The sequence below is a fragment of the Gossypium raimondii genome, chromosome 5, assembly GCF_025698545.1.
Source record: "Gossypium raimondii isolate GPD5lz chromosome 5, ASM2569854v1, whole genome shotgun sequence".
In the NCBI taxonomy this organism is placed as follows: domain Eukaryota; kingdom Viridiplantae; phylum Streptophyta; class Magnoliopsida; order Malvales; family Malvaceae; genus Gossypium; species Gossypium raimondii.
Genome location: NC_068569.1, coordinates 28,881,049 through 28,887,048, shown reverse-complemented (window position 1 = coordinate 28,887,048; position 6,000 = coordinate 28,881,049).

The following is a 6,000-nucleotide window of genomic DNA, read 5'->3' as shown; positions in this document are numbered from 1 at the left end:
TAATAAATAAACTTTAATATTGTTATCACTAAATAGTTTATTGTAACATTATTTATATTTTAAATATATATTTTAATCTTAATAGTTATTTATTTTATAAAAATAATAATAAACTTAAAAAATTAAATTATTTTAAAATGTACGGTGATTTATTATGTAAAATTATATTCAACTGTCAAAAATGAAGAGGTGGGATTGGAGAGATGAGCAGAGAACCCAACGGGGTAACCAGTGGCAACACCAAAGGTTGAGAGACCCGTGGAGTGATGTGGGTGAAGTGGAATATGGTGGTTATGATTGGCCACAAGTTAAATCAATTGGGCTTGATAGCTTTGGACATTTGAATCAAATGGAAAAGTTGGCCGATGGTGGACAAAGATTAAAGGGATTAGTGACAAAGTCTCAAGTTGGCCTTTACCAATCGGTTGAAAATGGCCTACGTTCAATCAATGCAAGAGTAAAGGCTATGCCATCCAAACTCATAAATGGATGGTTGGTTGATAAGGGTGAGTATTCGATCGAGTCGAGTCAAGTTGAGTCAAATCGAGTTAAAAAAATTCGAGTTAGTCGAGTTGACAAATCATATTTTAGCAACCGAACTCAATTTGATTTTTTTTCAAATCGAATCAAATCGAGTAAAAAAAATTGGAGTTAAGTCGAGTCGAGTCGAGTTAACGAATCATATTATTTATACTCAATGTTGCGTTTACATAGACCGGTTATTTAACTAGTAGACGAAGTACAATATTATTTAACTACATAAATAATATAATTGTTTTACCTTTTAACTTAATGAGTAAATATTTATCAAAACAACGTAATTTTGCCTTTTAACTTTAGAAAAAGTAAACATTTATCAAAAACGATATAGTTTTACCTTTTCTTATTCGGATTCTCGAATAACTTGAATTGTGTAATTCATATTCGAGTTAAACCAAAAAACTTAATTTTTTATTTGAGTTGATCAGAATAACTTGATTAACTCAAATAACTCGGACTATTTAATTCAAATTTTAAAATTTTTATCGAATTTTTTGAATTGAATCGGATTTTGCTCACCCCTATTGGTTGATGATATTGAAGAAAATTTACTTGCAATTGCTTGTGAAAATTTTGGGATGGGTAAATCAGATAAAAGGAAGAGGTTTGCTTCATATAGGATGGTCAACATAAGAAAAATTTCAGTAACGTAAAATTGTTCTTTTATTCTCATTAAATGTCTTATCAATTTTTTTTTTTGTAAAACATTTTCCAAACTGATAAGGCTTTGTTCACTATAACACCCAGGGGCGAAGTCAGAACAATTTTTTAGGGGAGGCCGAATGAAATTTTAATTTTTTATATAGTCTATATCTTTATGATTTTTAAAGGATTAAATCAAATTTTCATAATTTTAGGGGGGCAAAGTTAATTTTACATTTACTAATTTAAAATTTTTTTAAAAAAATTAAAGGGCCTAAATGACAATTTTTCATTTGAGGGGGGCCGGGGCCCATGCCAACCCCCCTAGAACTGCCTCTAATAACACCCCCATACTTGATCTGAACATTGGGTCAAAGCACCAAAATATTACATTCTCTATTACATTATTCACTTATCAATTTTTTTTATAAGGTTTCATAACTTTTTGTCATAAAAGTTCAATATTCACTAATTAATCATGTTAAATCAATTTTATTTCTTGTTACACTTTGATCACATAATTTATCTCAATATCTTGTTTCACATATCAAATTTCTATGTATTTCACTTCTATTATTTCATCCATATATTTTACTTTTACAATACTTTATGCATATTCCATCATCTCATAACACATTCATTAAACTTTTATCACAATTTCATTATTCACATATTAAATTGTTTCGCACTTAAACTTTTGTACATTTTTAATTTAGTCCCTATTTTCATGTAATTTATTTTTCACCATATAAGCACTTTAATCAAATAATTCATACACATAACAAATTTTCATGCATATCACTTCTCTTGTTTCAATTATAAATTTCACAAAGTTTATAATTTAATCCTTAACATCATAAAGGTTCATTATTTATTATAATTTCACATTAACATCACTTTATAATCAATTCACTACTTCATTTAAACTCTTTATCATAAATCTGAAATATATGTTTGTTTTATTGAAAACAACTTTTAAGAAATATTTTCAAGAATTCGCCAAACAATGAAAATATTTTACATGATTCATTCAAACATTAGAAAACATTAGCTTTTCTAGAAATCATTTTTCGAAAACTATTTCCAATGAAATAAACAGAGCCTTACTTAGAGTTTAGAAAGAGATGAGACAAAATTGTTTTGAACAAAAGAAATTTGCTCGTAGGGAATTGAAAAGGAAAAAAAGATTATTATATCTTGTAAAATATAACTAAAAATTATATAAGAAAACGAAAGGGTCTATGTTACAATTTTTCCATCCATAAATGCTTTCTTTCCCTTTTTTTGGTCACATGTACATAGTTTTAAGCTTCTGAAAATGCATTTTGCCAAAAATACTAATAAATTTCAATACAATATTCAACGATGTCGCTTTTTATAATTAATTTGTGGAAAAAAAAACTTTTTTGTTTTTTAGATGCCATTGAAACAATGGCATTGACCTTTAGGGATTCTAAAAATAGGATATGAACACAACACGCATGCAATACTTAGTGTTTGCTTTTGACTGAAACTGAAAGTGATATCTACTCCACTATTCTTATCTACACGTTTTGGTAAAATAATATGGCTTACTTGGAATCTAGTAAGTTGGGTTATTTTACTAAAATGAATGAAAAAATAAATAATTATAAAAATAACACAGGTTTAAAAACAATCACTCAAATAAACTAAAATGAATAGTAAAATGGGGTCGGGGACTTAATGGGCAACACCACCTTGATTTTGGACTCAATCATTGCCTGATGATTGTGTTAGGCTTAAAAAAATTAATTTTGGGGGTTGGGGGACTTAATGGCCGACACTTGGGTATTTTTTTTCATACGTTACCACACTGGTATACATTTATACCAGTATTTGAAAAAAAAAATTGGTTGGGGGGATAAGTGGCCGACACCACTTTATAATTTTTTAAAAATAATTTTTTTAGGTGCTGGCACACTGATGGCCGGCACCCGCTTTATCAGATAAATAATATTTGGGTTGGGAGTACTAGATGGCCAGCATCAGCTTTTCAGATTAAAAAAATAATTTTTTTGTGCTAGCACAGTAATGGTCGACACTCACTTTATTAGATAAAAAAATTTTGGATTGGGGGAGCTAGATGGCCGACATCAACTATTTCGGGAACCAAAAGAAAAAATTTTGGGGTGTTGGGACACTGATGGCCGACACCTCTTCAATATAAAGAGTTGTTTTGTCTTCCATTTGAGATTTTTGTTCGCTTTATCACTTGAAAATCAATACTAAAAAAATCAGTTTTGTTTGTTGAGGAGGAAGCATAAATTGTTGAAGACGAGTTCCCAAAATTTGGTTTGTTTATGTTCATTTTGATGGTGAAATGATAAATACTATTGAAGAAGGTTGTGTCTTTCAAAGTCAACAGAAAATCGGAATGAGATTTAACAAGCGTGTTTTGCTGATGAATTTGAAACAGAAGATCAGTATAAAAATAGCTACTTGTTGCGAGAACCAAATGTTGAGACTATTTTACAAATTTTTGATTTCAACAGATTCGCTTAAGTTATTAGAAATAGAGCTTGAAGATGATGATGATCTAGGGACAATGATAGCAATTTATTGCCCCCTTAAGATGGATAGTCCCAGCCTAATTAAGTGTTTGCGAAGATAGCTGAACCAGAACCTGTTCAAGTTGTAATTCTAGTAAGTCAACATTTTGGAATTGATTTTAATCTTAATGTCTAGTGGGAAGATCTGTCGAGTTGTGGAGGGTCATTGCAAACTCCCGAAAATCCAAACTACAGTGGATGTTCGTATAACGTCCCAATCCCGTGTCACTGTGTAGAGATTCATCCAGAGGTGTTGGCCACCATAGAAGATGGTGATGAAGGGTCTGATAATGAAGGTTCCGATAATAAAGGGTTCGATAGTGAATATTTGAATGACCCCGATTTGGATGACATCCCTGAAGACATAGACGATGAAGGCCCTGTAGAGGGTAAAGATGTACATCCCCATTCGATCGGGAACACAATATTCGATATAGTTATCTGTAATAATCCAGGGGCCTTTATGACTGATGTAGATCCTGATACGGTGCTTGCGCGCGAGTTCTCCGAATATCCAGATATAGTGCCAACTCACTTACTTGATGAAAAACCAGAAGTTGAAGATTTGTTTGTAAGACAATAATTCGATAACAAGAAAGACTACTTACATGTAATAAAGCAGTACAACTTGAAGCTATCTGTCGACTACAAAGTCACGAAGGCAACACAATCTTTATTTGTTAGAGAATGTTAGAAATCCTCAAGTGGCTGTAAGTGGCATGTTCGAGCTACATTAATATAACAGATACAGATGTGGACAATTAAGAAAATAGGAGGTTCTCAAGCATGCACGGTCGCTCATATGTCGCAAGACTATCGAAAGTTGGATGCAAAAATCATATGCAACTGCATCATCTCGTTGATGAAAGACTCGCCCACCATCCTTGTATCTACGTTTATTGTGGACATGCAAGTTCGATTCAAGTACAATGTTTCCTATATGCAGGCATGGTGGGCAAAGAAAATGGCTATACAACAGTTGTATGGTGACTTTGATGCGTCATACAACAAACTTCAAGGGTTGGTAGCCGCGATGCGGGAGCATGTGCCAGGGACGGTGACTGATTTGCAAACACTACTGCATAGAGGCCCAGATAGCGACATAGAACTAGGGAAATGAGTTTTCCATCAATTATTTTAGACGTTCGAGCATTGTGTTAGGGCATTCCCTCACTGTAAACCGATGGTGCAGGTGGACGGAACCTGGCTCTACGACAGATACACACAAATACTTTTGATTACGATTGCACAAGACGACAACCGAAATGTACTTCCTATTGCTTTTGTTATTGTGGAGAGTGAAAACTTCGAGTCTTGGGAATTTTTCTTGTTAAATCTGCGAAGGCACGTTGTCAGGTAAGACAATATTTGCCTAATCTCGAACAGATCGAAGGGACTAGTTGTTGCGGTAGGGCGTTCAGGGGTTCTGTGGAGGTTCGTTTATTGTATTCGACACATCGTGTCTGATGGGTGTCGAATCCACCAATATAAACCTACGCCTTAATTTGAAAATTATGAAGTATAGGGAGTAAGGTCGATCCCTCAGAGACTGGTTTACTGTAAATTGTTGCTCGCTTGACCCGATTTATGTCGAGGCATTGTCGTCCTAAGACGTTCGGGGATAAAATTTGAAAACACGAAATTAATGAAAAATAACGTCAAAAGTAAAGGTTGAAAACAGAATAATAAAAACCGTGAAATAAATATTAAGAAAAATTAATTAGAATGAGCTCAGCTTTAGACACAAATTTTCCTCGTCTTTGAACCGATCCTCGAAATTGGATGAACTCCTCTTTTCCAATAAGCTAGTTATAGCTACCAAGGACGCCTCGGACACCAACTCTTCCTTGTGTAAATTAGTTATGGAACATCCAATAACTAACCCTTACCGATCGAACAACCACGAAACGTTCGTGATTTAGAACTCCGGCAGCTTTACGTTTTAGAAGAGCCTAACTCGAACCAATGCCCTCAACCGCGTGGGACATTTAAATCCAGTTACTACTTCCCTTGACGGAACCAAACAGCAATCTCACTTGGCACGCCAATGTGTTCACAGAAAACTGATTAGAAACGTTCCTTTCGGAATTCCAACTTTACGTTTAACCACACTAAATCAAACGACGTCTTTTTTGACTTAGTGTTGATTTGACTTTATGAGTTGACAAAATCATACTCTTAATCTGGAGAAGTAATAAGTACTGGAATTTTAGGAGTTAAATGGCTCGGGTTCGTAACTCACGGGTTT